General features: G+C 35.2%; 1 protein-coding gene across 1 annotated transcript in view; it reads right to left on the bottom strand.

Annotated features, from left to right (window-relative positions):
* The window catches only part of LOC110452913 (somatostatin receptor type 3-like), a 70,365-nt gene extending 57,789 nt beyond the window's left edge, over nucleotides 1-12,576 (bottom strand). Inside the window, exon 1 of the mRNA XM_021501667.1 lies at nucleotides 12,137-12,576. The gene's annotated coding sequence lies outside the window, so the exon portion shown is untranslated. The remainder of the gene's footprint in view (nucleotides 1-12,136) is intronic.
* Between the last annotated feature and the right edge of the window lie 1,309 nt (nucleotides 12,577-13,885).

A 13,885-nucleotide genomic window follows, 5' to 3' on the forward strand; every position in this document is an offset into this window, starting at 1 on the left:
CCTGCTTTCCTACTCAACGGTGTTAACATGTTAACATGTCGACTGCTGCCGGACACCGGTTCCAGGGATGCAGTTAAGTGGTCGAAACATGATCTCATGGGGAAATATGATACATTTTGCATGATCTAAAAGTTGATTTATTTTTTGATTTGACCTGAAATGACGGATGTTATCGATGAAGCGGAAGACGCTTACCCTTCAAGAATACATGGTTTTGTTTCTCGCACCTTTTTCAAGTACCTTCATACAAATCTTCCCTTAGTTCACATTTTGCCCAATTTGTACCGGTTTTGAGTTCGAATGACGGTTCTGTTAACATTCTGTTATTCTCTTGTTTTTTTCCTCCCTCTTGAGCAGTATTTCCAAAATCTATGTTAATGTCTGTAAGTTTTAAAGTTTCACCATACAAATAACGTGACAATATATAATATCCATCGGCATAAATCCCTGCATTTTGACAAAAATAATTATAAGTGCATAATTATAGTTTGATAGAACAACATCAATAGTGTGAAATGTCATACAGGAAAGGGATATTCCACAAGCAGACTTTTCAAATTTGAGGACAGTTGTTGTTTAGCACTCCTGGGTAACCCCCATGTTTGTGCGTACTGACCTCTATTTCTTACAACTGTTTCTGACCGTCGTTCAAGAAATTAACATAAAGGCAACCGGTGTCACCATCTAAAAATGATAGATTGAGAAATTTGCTGCTGACTTTGAATAATAGACTATTTGCAAGTATATGTGTTTTCCCAAAAGTAATTTGAATTTTTACGGCTATGTGGCTGCTCATTCCACTCAGCTATTGTCCTTCGTCTGTATAAGACGAGCAACCTCCAACAGTTTGCCGACTCTGTCTGTCTAATTAGGCGTACTCGGTTGGTAAATTGTCAATTAATCACAAAAAATATACAACAGGCGTCCAAATGCGCCCATGTGGAAATGCCTTCCAGGAAAGCATTTGAATGATCAATTTGTTTAACATACAATACCGTCCTAGTTTTTTCGCTCTGACTCGAGTTTCTTGTTCTGTTTAGAAAATGTATATCTAAGTGTGCAGCCCATAGCGTGCCTTGAGCGTCCGACGGTATTGATCTGAAGCAAACAATAAACATCTACGATGAAAATATTGACGTCAGTTTGTTCACAATATGCGGTGGTTATAGATATATATTTTCACTGAACACGTTACTATTGCTTATAATCTTGACATATATATATCTTTGATTTTAAACTCGAAACAAAGCAACCAAACAAACATCACAAAAACCCCGCTAATATCCGAATTTCTAATTAAACCATTCCGTTCCGTTTTAAATTTGTTAATTAGTACTTTTTCCAGTTAGATCTGAAAGGTAAACCATGAAGTTTTAGTAAATTATATTCAATGAAGCCCATTTTAGTTTTATGAATATTCACTGCCTTCATCCAAATCTCAAACAATTTTGTTCTGCGCAGATAGACGACCTGTATTACACGCTGGTTATTTGGGGGTCGTGTATGTACGGTCAAGAATACATTCTAGAGAAGGAGAACCTTATCACCCTTGGTAGTGCTCAGACGTCGGCGCTCAACTGGTCACGACCCAGCATGGGCGTATTGCCGGTATCGGTGGGGAGATTTCCCCTGTGGTCCATGTCGGAATATGAATAAAGCTGTATGTGCGGTTTTATTGTAACATATTACGAGGTTTTAGATGGTCTCGATCAATAGTAAATAGTAGAATAGCTCCAATGGTAATCCCGTAGTCAGGCAACATCCACAACCTCCTCCTCCTTCCCCCCACCCCCACTCCCACCCGCCGAAGAAAATAAAAAATAAAATAAAAATAAGATGCAATAAAATAGGAAAAAGTGAACATCATATATCATATTTGTTTTTCCTTTCAGAATTAAATATTTGATGAATTTGGTTTTCGATGTTTACGTTTTGGAAATTGCATAAGCAGGCTTAAGTCACATAGCAGCATGTCTATGGTCAATGACACTAGAAGCCAAACGTTAAGCAAAATGGCAAGTATGACAATGTATGTGTTCCTTCCGTGAAAGCCTTACTCAGTTAATCAACTCCAACGCATTATTGTACACACCAGGCAAGTCTGCATGGACTCATATATAATTCACATACCAATCCATCGGTCATTAAGTCATCTGTAACTTCACTCCCCCGCCAATATGACTTCGGAAGCTGAATAGCAAATTATGAATGCATACGATTGGTAGGTGTGCCGGTTACATACCAGACAGTGTTTGTTGAGGAGACTGTGTGTTTTATTTCAGTAGAAAAGTCACATAGAGCAAAATGCTGGGTATCAAAAAAATCAATATATAGATCACCCAGAAAGAAATAGAAGGATATTACAAATGTACGTGTATCAATATTTGGCTGACGCGGAGGTGATTTGTGTTATACTACTGTGAAAGTAATACTATTTTATTAGTTTTTCATTCTCTTTTTGTGTATTTATTTCTTAAGTCGTCGATACACATTCGATAATGACTTTACTTTCTGCAGTCCTTAATGCATACTCCATTTTGTAATTAATTCTAAAACTTATATAGAACTCCTTATCAACCTGAATTCTTCAGTTTAAGATACACCCTCAATTTATCCTTATTTCTAAAAACTGTGACACATAAACTAAAATCAATATTGGCCTGAATTCTATAGATTATGACACATACTCTATGTTGACTTTATTTCTGTAGTCTATGACACATACTCTATGTTGATCTTATTTCTGAAGTCTATGACACATAATCTATGTTGACTTTATTTCTGAAGTCTATGACACATACTCTATGTTGGCCTTATTTCTGTAGTCTATGACACATACTCTATATTGACCTTATTTCTGAAGTATATGACACATAATCTATGTTGACTTTATTTCTGAAGTCTATGACACATACTCTATGTTGGCCTTATTTCTGTAGTCTATGACACATACTCTATGTTGACCTTATTTCTGTAGTCTATAAAACATACTCTATGTTGACTTTATTTCTGTAGTCTATGACACATGCTCTATGTTGACTTTATTTCTGTAGTCTATGACACATGCTCTATGTTGACCTTTTTCTGTAGTCTATGACACATACTCTATGTTGACCTTATTTCTGAAGTCTTTGAGACATACTCTATGTTGACCTTATTTCTGAAGTCTATGACACATACTCTATGTTGACCTTTTTTCTGTATTCTATGAGACATACTCTTTGTTGACTTTATTTCTGTATTCTATGACACATACTCTATGTTGACTTTATTTCTGAAGTCTATGACACATACTCTATGTTGACCTTATTTCTGAAGTATATGTGACATACTCTATGTTGGCCTTATTTCTGTTGTTTATGATACATACTCTATATTGGCCTTATTTCTGTAGTCTATGAGACATACCCTATGTTGACTATATTTCTGAAGTCTATGACACATACTCTATGTTGACTTTATTTCTGTTGTTTATGATAAATACTCTATGCTGACTTTATTTCTGTAGTCTATGTGACATACTCTATGTTGGCCTTATTTCTGTAGTCTATGAGACACACTCTTTGTTGACTTATTTATGTAGTTTATGACACATACTCTATGTTGACTTTATTTCTGTTGTTTATGATACATACTCTATGCTGACTTTATTTCTGTAGTCTATGAGACATACTCTATGTTGGCCTTATTTCTGTAGTCTATGTGACATACTCTATGTTGGCCTTATTTCTGTAGTTTATGACACATACTCTATGTTGACTTTATTTCTGTTGTTTATGATGCATACTCTATACTGACTTTATTTCTGTAGTCTATGAGCCATACTCTATGTTGGCCTTATTTCTGTAGTCTATGATACATACTCTATGTTGGCCTTATTTCTGTAGTGTATGACACATACTCTATGTTGGCCTTATTTCTGTTTTCTATGACACATACTCTATGTTGGCCTTATTTCTGAAGTCTATGACACATTCTCTATGTTGGCCTTATTTCTGAAGTCTATGACACATACTCTATGTTGGCTTTATTTCTGTAGTCTATGAGACATACTCTATGTTGGCCTTATTTCTGTAGTTTATGACACATTCTCTATGTTGGCCTTATTTCTGTAGTCTATGAGACATACTCTATGTTGGCCTTATTTCTGTAGTCTATGAGACATACTCTATGTTGGCCTTATTTCTGTATTCTAAGACACATACTCTATATTGGCCTTATTTCTGTAGTCTATATGACATACTCTATGTTGACCTTATTTCTGAAGTCTATGACATACACTCTATGTTGACTTTATATTTGTAGTCTATGATTCATACTCTATGTTGACTTTATATTTGTAGTCTATGATACATACTCTATGTTGAATTTGTTTTCTAAAGCTTTTGACATATACTCTATGTTGACCTTTTTCATTATGCAGTGTTATTTATTTACGTATAATGTATCAATACTCAAATTTTGTCCAAGCATCCACATGTGGATGTCCTTCATTCGTCTCTCTTGTGTAATACTTTTCCATGTTGCCATTATTACTGTAAGAATATGACGTATACTCCATATTGACCTTTGTCCTGTAGGTACTTGACGTTTACTCCATGTCGAAATTAATTTTTAAGAGTTTGATATTTGTACAATTCATTTTTTGTTAGAAATGCGTAAGGGTTGACATGTGTAACCTGAATAACAAACAAATAGGTGCCTCAGCTTCCTAACGAACAACTTTGTTTTGTTCTTTCTTCTATCATATCTAATTTTTCATAATGTGGCGTGTAAACACATCGTTCTTCATCTTTTATAAAAAAAAAATTGCAGTTTCCTATTCCATTGCTATATAATGATAAAGTAGGTTTGCTGGCATTTCATTAGCGATAAGTCTTTAAAGCTAACCACATGTGTAACAAACTATGTTAGAAAATTCTTTCTTTGATGTCCTGAATTAATATTCGTCTGATGAAGGTAAAAGTCAATATGCAGGCATCCATTGACTGCATTGTCGAACAAATGCTTAAATCGACTCATAGACGTGAACCTGTTTCAGATAAATACAGGATATACGTTGTTAGCTGGGTTTAGCCAATACTACTTTTAATGGGTTTGTGAAGCAAGGCCAAAGGATGCTAGATTCAAAACATGATAACAGGGACACAGGATATTGGATTAGGGACATGTCGCAACATAACGACATTACAAGTCTTTGTGATTAATGGCGTATCATAGAATGCTCGATTCGGGATATAAATGCGGTTAAATTATACCAAGTGTGTATGAACAAGGCCATATTGTGTGCAGGGAGCAATACACAAAGATCTAGGTCACCTAACAAATATTGATATAACGTTTTGAAATTTCGCTCATATCATCATTGCACATTTGGGATCTTCGTATATCCTTTCGCTTCTTTCTAACTGCACCCCCCCTCCCCCCAGTTACAGCTTCCTTGGGAATCCTCGTGTTTTGTTTGAGTGTCGAACGAACGCCCTTGCGAAGAACGTAATTAGTACATTCCACAGACAACCAATGTCCTGAAAATTGGTACTTGCAGATAGCTGATTGACGTTCGGATTTGAATGGGTGACGGTACAGAAGGGCTAGCCTGTCGTAGGTATACATGGCTTGTCATTGTGTCATGCTAACTTGTCCACGTTGTAACATTTAAGTGCTTCGGAAGTTTAAAGTGCTCTGTGGAAGGCCTGCATCCTCCTTTGAAGCCGTCGCCATCTTTACATGACTTACCTATCAGCACTTTCTGGGTAATCTAAACAACTGGTTAACCCCTTGTCAGTATACAGTGACCGGGTGAATTGCATCAGCTTGGTATTTCAGTGAGGCAGCACTATAAAGTTGGCATCAGATCCGCGTTATCACAAAGATGCAAATATACCAACATACAGCCTCGAACACACAAACACATGCACGCATACATTACAAACAAGGAGACACGTCCTTAGATGACTTCAGCTGTTAAAAGGACGTTAAACCCCTTGAATTAAACTAGGAGACACGTCCTTAGATGACTTCAGCTGTTAAAAGGACGTTAAACCCCTCGAATTAAACTAGGAGACACGTCCTTAGATGATTTCAGCTGTTAAAAGGACGTTAAACCCCTTGAATTAAAACCTATCATATTTCCTTAGCCGATTGCAAGGGCATACATCTACAAACAATCAAACATACAAACAAACTAAAGAATAAAATATCAACTTCATTTAAACATGCGGTGATATTTATTGTTGATTCTATTACCCTTTCTATATTCGTTTCAATTTCCATAAAACATATTCTGTAGGGTGTCTGGTGTTAACGATGTCGTATTTTTCTCCATAAAACGTGCTTCACCTAGCGCCATAAACGAAGCAGTGTTTTCGGATCAAATCCAAGATTCGTACTGGTAAGGCATTGAAAAGTACATTTTATTTGCCTGCATGAATCTCCCTAGTTTAATTACAAACCACGAGCTTCACTTAATTGTTTTAACAGAATAAAGACGTGACACACCAGTTGTATTTTGGGGTTTTCATTTCAATTCGCTGGGAAAAACACCGATTTGTTATAGAACATCTTGACACTTGTTTTCAGATTAATGAACGTTTATGCAATTATGTTTTAATGAGCTGTCTTCAATTTAATCTCATCAAGTCCGAATAAAACGCAATTAAATTTGATGAGTGAATAATGAAAAGTGCTTGTTAAATATTGAAATATCGGAGTGTATTTAAAAAATACACGTTAGTTTAGGAAATTTTACGATATTCAAGGCATGTCGCTAGGGATTTTTCCACTTTAAAAAGATGTGTAGACTTGTCGGTTTTCTCATTGCATATATAAAATAAAGTAAACAAAGGGAGTTTCTTCCCTTCGTTGTTTACCGTTTAAGGTTAAGGTTCCACTGCATCAGTTATAAGCGCGAGGAAGAGTTCCATTCCGATATTTTTTTTTAACTTGGAATGGTCTCCTTTCTATAAAGTAGATGAACGTACCGAAACAATTGGCTTAGAGTGAACTCCCCTGTCATGTTTTTCATGCGCTTTGTGGCCCATAGATTGGACATTCATTTTGTCTTTGTAAAATTCCTTTACCTATATATTAAGTAATAATATTAACGAGGTTCTTATATACCGCCTTATCACAACCTAGTTCGTAGGTAGTCTCAAAGCGGTTCACAAATTATTATCCGTGCCTATGCAACCAGCCAATATCTTTCTCAACTCCCTGGGTAGCATACAGCCAGTGCTGCCATTTCGGCGCTCACAGCTAACATTCAACGATTCTTGCACTGCCCACCCACGTACTCATTTACAGCTGAGTTGACTGGAACAAACGGAGTAAAGTATATTGCTCAAAGATACAACACAGTGCCGTGCCGTGACTCGAACCCGCAACTCTTCGGTCAGAAGCTCGGCGTTCTACCACTAGACTATCGTGCCTCCTGTATGCATGTACAAGTACTGTAGCAACATTGGTAAAATGTAGGCATATTAATGTCAAGGTCCAAAGTGCTACCCCTATAGCTTTCTTATTTTGTTTTTATGATTATTTCAATTTCATTTTTTTTTCTTCAAACAACTACAATTCTGTACGATGCATGGCAACATCAAATTGTTTTGGAATATTTATTTTGAAAAGGACGTTAACATACATCTGACAGTACTAATAATAGTTATAATAAACTTATATAGTTGGTAAACTTAACATAAGATATGTGCATTTACAGTTCCTGGGTGCAATTTTCTAAATACGTAAGATGAAAAAATATAAAAACAAGAGTATATATATATATGTCTGTAGTCCTTTTTGAGAATATCTAGACTAAATCCAACAAAACGATCTTCATAAATTCCACAGGGAATGGGGATGTTTAATGTACTTTAACTAGTTTTGCTTCACCCTCAGGAACGTCTGGGTCAATAGCGATCACCTCACTACGAAACTCCATGACATTTACCTACAGCAACACAATACTGATCATCTCATTACCAAATTCTATGACATTTTCCTACTGTATGACAATAATGGTAACCTCACACCAAACTCTATGGCATTTACCTACAGTATTATGACAATGCTAATCACCTCACAACCAAACTCTATGATTTTACAAACAGCATGACAGTAATGACCAGCTCACTTCCAAAATCTGTACCATTATCCTACAGTATGGCAATAATGGCCAAACTCACTTCCAAAAACTGTAACATTATCCTACAGTATGACAAAACTTGCCAAACTCACTTCCAAAATCTGTAACATTATCCTACAGTATGGCAAAACTTGCCAAACTCACTTCCAAAATCTGTAACATTATCCTTCAGTATGGCAATAATGGCCAAACTCACTTCCAAAATCTGTAACATTATCCTACAGTATGGCAATAATGGCCAACTCACTTCCAAACAATAGGACTTTTCTATGTCGTGACAATAACGAGTCTCGTCACTATCGAACTACGACATGTATCAACAGCATTACAATAAAGGTCAACATATTTCTAAATCCTATCATAAAAATATCGACTTTAATGTCAGGGTCGGTGAAGTCCGTTTCACCGACAGTAGTATTCCAGACTCCCCAGCGTAAAGAGTATGTATGCCGAAGTTCTATTCTAGAGTCAGTTATAAGAAGCAGAATTTTTCTCGACAGAGGATTTGTTTGCACCCTTGAGATATCTGCCAGGATGACAACCAATTTATTTTTCAATATGGACTGATTCAGTCTACATTGAAGATGTTTTGGGTCGTCATCCTAGCCAGATTTCTACTTTTAAGAGGTTACATAACTGAAGACATGTTCTTAGATCGTTTGTGACCCTCAATGTACCTAAGTGCCAGGATTTTACGGGTGCCGCATATGCAAAGGATTTGCTACTGTACCCTACTGCAGCTTCTCGTAAGGGGACACACATGTTGCCATCCTGCGGAATAGTGGGTTTTATTATGTGCTCTTTTGCTAAGGAGACATTAAAACCAAAACTTATCTGCCTGCTGACCCCATCGCAATACTTAATATCTATATGTGTCCTCTTTTTACTTTCTTGCTCATTCTTTTCTACGGTTTATTCCTGGTCAGCCGACCTCATATGACCGTAGCTGTGACGAGGACGTTAAAACTCAACCACAACTTTCCCAATAATCCTTTTTTTTTTTTTTTTTTTTTGGATCCGTTATATTTCCTTTTCTTTTTTCTATTCTCTTAAGTTCTGGCTGTCGTCGTTTTTAATTGACTTTGAGTGCGGATTTTGTCTTTGTGTATTTTATTTTAAATGCATAATAACTCACAAGTATTTATTTTCTAATTTTCCTTAACTTTTAAATAACTTTATATAAAAATTAATTGATTAAAACCCTCTTAATAGCCATGGAGAAGAACATGTTCCACCACAATTAGATTCTATATCAAACCCGGCGTTTTAATTATATTTTGACGTTAATTTAACATTAAAATGTAGCAATTGAATTTAAATTAATGATTAAGCTATTATTTTTCTTTAAAGTCGCTATTAAAAGAGATTGCATCTCGTAATTTGTGATTACTTTATACCTGTTCATTCCATTGAAGATGGTTCATGAAGGAATTATATTTGTATTTACTTTGTATTTATGGCCTCACTATGGGTAGGAAGTCTTAGTATGTCCCAGGATTTAATCGTATCTGGTACCATGATTTACAGAATCGTATCCAATTAAACTCGGCCATCCTTTTTCAGTTGAAGTTGATATTAGTTTCGTGTAATTTATTTGTGCAGAAAGTCCTTTAAATCAAGCGATGTTCATTAAAACTAAAAGCGTTTTATTGTTTGCGTGACAAATCAGCACCAAGATTAAAGGGACAATTAATACGCGTCTGCTATTCGTTTTATTTGTTAGATTGGCAAACAACCGTGCAACATTTACGATCAGAAACATTTCAAAATTGAAATACGAGAAAGGATTTTACAGTACGGAATCATTTGCATTTCATAATGGTTAAAATAAGAATATCTGTTTATTTTTAAGCTTATACAACGATGTTTTACTTTCTATAGAAATATTGTATGAATAAACGTGTTTCGCATTTCAAGACCGATTATAAATTTTAAAATCACTAAATGTAAACACCCCTGCGGGTTCACCTTGCGAATAATATCAGTAGCAAAAACCTATAGTCTGCTTATTTCTGTTTTAAAATAAGTCAAACTTTCTGATCGGTTATTATATCTATTGGTTTTGTATTCTGTATTTTCATCGGTTTAAATATTCAGTTTTGATAGTGAAAATATCATGTTGATGTTTCTATTGAAGAGAGAAATACCAGTAATTTTTGAAACATACTTACCGATATTTCAGACAAAATATAAGGAAAGAGTTGATATCCAACAAGGAAACTGCAATACCCACGTGTTCTATTTGTTCTATGTCCTAGACCGATTGTATCAAAGTTCCTAAATTTGACTTTAGAGGTCATGACATTTACTAAATGGGGTATAGACAAATATTTGCTATTCCGAAAAACCTGGATTTGCCTCCTGTTTCTATGTAGGATTCTATTCTGTCACCGCAGTTCGTGCGGTTTTTATTTCCTTATTTGATTTTAAATTATAAAATTAATTTTTGGCATGTGTTCTTTTTTTTTTACAGAAAATCTGGTTTAAAGAACAACGCCCTGTTTTAACTATACATATAAGCAAAAAACAATAGTCATCCTTTCACATCCCGACACTAAGCACGTGGTATTGTTTATGGATGTTTTGTTGTTCATGTTGTTTTTTAACTCTGATATCTGTTATATAAAGAAACAATGTTTTTAACAACAAAACGTCTATTTAAAATCATTATGAACAGTTAAACGATGGTGCCTGGCAAGTCAAGTTGTCCTAAAGCTCTAAAAATACTTTGATAATACCCAGTGGTTTGATTGTAACGAAATCTCGTTGTCATAAAAATAACCACACGAGCTTCAGTTTCAAGGACAAGATCTATCCGATAATACTACCAGCCAATCTGTTTTACAAACTCAATTTGAACTATCTCCAAAAGATCAAAAAAATACATATATCTGTTTAGTTTTATTAGCCTCCTATGCGTGTCTGCCTAACCATAGCTTGTTTGCATTGAGTGGCAGTTATAATACAATGGTTCTGTTTAAACAGTTATTACTTTATAATTACGGTGTTGTGTTTTTGCAAACAATAACAGAACGAAATTATCTTCCGAGAAATAAGCGAACTTCTGTTCGATGGCGTATCCGGTAATCACACATCAGTATGACGAGTAATTTTAAACATTTGCATCCAATTAAATGTCATTTAGTTACACGCGGGTGTTGTATGCACCGACATTCTAGTAGATAAAAGCATTGCAATTGATGTTTCGGTTTAACTAGAATGTAGTCGGGTGAAAATCAACCAAAAGTAAATGCACACGACTTTAAATCGAACGTCTATAAACATAAATGAAAATTGCATCACTTGAACACCTTTAACAATGAACATGTGTGCAACATATTGATTATCTACAACAGCAAAATCAAGTACCCGTTTGGAATATTAAATATCAGAGACCGTTAATGTATACTTTTACCAATTGAATATTTTCTACCAATAAACTTCTACGATAACGAACGTTTCGTTTGATTTCACGTGACCATTTATGTCAATACATCATCGGCCTTGGAAATTTAGTTTTTTTTTTTTTTTAAAAACAAGACAACGTTATAACGTGTTACGTATTGCTATAAATCGTAAGCGAAAAGGCAGTCTTTTAAATTACATATATTTATAGTTTCGACACTAAATAAATGAACTGCTAACTTTTTATTGCATTTTATTCCACCAACTCTTTAGGAAAATGCATTTCCAAATCTGTAAAGTAAGTTCGATACACATTGAGACCTGGACGATGCAGTCTGATATGCCTCTTGAATCAAGAACCTGATGAAATGAGTTTAATGTCACGCTCAGACGGTGTACATATTTGTAAAAACCACACAACTATCAATATATAATAGATCGTTTCCGATAGTTTTGTAAACACAAGCCTATTGCACTTCCTCAATCAACAACGATCAAAGCAAACAATTACATGAGTAGTCTTAAAGTGCATTACTCTATGTATTTTGGAATTACCTGTTACCTTTAAACTTATCTATAACATCTACTTACCTGTATTTAATCGATACCATGCTACATTATCCACGTGTTGGTCCGAAACATCTGTCCACTATAACTGTCATTCCAATTATATATCACTTCGCAAAAAGAACTTGACCAATCCGAAAGAACCACTGATCTTCGGAGCTGCAAACTTGTATAAACTCATTCCTCGAGTTACTTTCTAGCTTTGTTCTCCTTATTAAAACATTTTTCTTGAATTGAAGTTGCCTAGGCTAAAAGTCGACATCTTACTTTAAGAAAAAAAATTAAAAATGAATGACGTCTCTTTTTACCGTATGAATAACGCTTAGGTTCACGCCATGCTTTCAATGATGTCGTCTGCTACCGACAGCGTATCGCAGACAACAGAGCAGTCTTACGTCAAACAGCTCTATCTATCCCTAGAATGGGCATATATAACAGAAAGCTGGCGTACATCAGACAGCAGAGCCGACATAACGCTCCAATATAGCAGCCATGAATCATCTCGTACAATAAGCCATGTCGTTCTTATAAGGTAAATGTAGCAGAACGGTTATACCTAATTGTGTGACCATCCATAAATCCACCCGCGCTATACCTGTGGAAAATTGAGGTTGATACAGAGGATGATACCTACTCTAAGCATTTCAATCACCATGGAATATATCATTGTAGTATGTAACAGTTGGAGTAGAAAATATGTAATTCCGAGGTAAAATATTTAAATATATACTTTGCAATTAATACAGGTATAACCGATGCCTTCTTCAATATTGAAAGTTGAGTAAACTATCGAAGGGAAGACATTTATATCATAACAGACACTACTAATTTCCAATACAAGTTATCGGCTTATATGCTGTGTTATTATTGATCCTGTATCTTGAATACTGCTATATATACGCTTTATATTATGTAACGCAACAGGTATAAGTTAACATGTTGAGCAGAGATCATGATTTGATCGTAGTGCAGCGAGAACAAGTCTCAGGTCGGTCATAGTCTGGTCTCGAGCGATTGGACTACAGAAATAAGGTAATAACAATGCTGAAACAGATGTATCAACTTGGTAGATAATATTAACACTTAACCTGCAAACTTCGATATGACACGATAAATCCACACTTTACACTCATATTGTCACTTATTAGCCAAATCACCGTAGATCAACAATAAGGGTTTCCTAGTTATAGAATTTTGAGTTACATGTAGCTTTCATTTATTCTATAAATGGTTCTTACAAACTTTCAATTTAATCTTCTTTAATTCATTTATGGTTTCATTCGATGCGAAATTATGGAAACATTTTAATGATGGTTTTTCTTTAAATTTCTTCGTAGCCAAATCATTTTCATAAACATAAAATTAATCTTCACTTTATTAAGGAAGATTCTGTTTAATATTTCTACGAATATTTCTCCATGTAGCAAAATGTGAATACATATTTACGTTTTATATATTACTATGACACGTTGCGAAAATGAAACATGGAGGACATCAAATACCAAAGATTTCTGTTTGTTTTTGCAGAGTTAGCATCTTTGCAACAGGTAAGGTAAAATGAAGGCGGTGTCCACAATGATGAAGCCACTCAAGGGGCTCATTAAAGTCCAATCTTAGAAAGGGTACGATCTGGACACGATTGTTTAACATCTCTCCCCGGTCACACCAGTCTTACAACAAGCTAACCAGAAAGGCTTAGGGAGACAGAAAAGTAGGAGCAAGCAGGAGAGAGAAAAAAGAGACAGAAGGCTTAAGTGCTGCAATGGGAGTAAC

This window comes from Mizuhopecten yessoensis, unplaced genomic scaffold, assembly GCF_002113885.1.
Source record: "Mizuhopecten yessoensis strain PY_sf001 unplaced genomic scaffold, ASM211388v2 scaffold6971, whole genome shotgun sequence".
Taxonomy (NCBI): domain Eukaryota; kingdom Metazoa; phylum Mollusca; class Bivalvia; order Pectinida; family Pectinidae; genus Mizuhopecten; species Mizuhopecten yessoensis.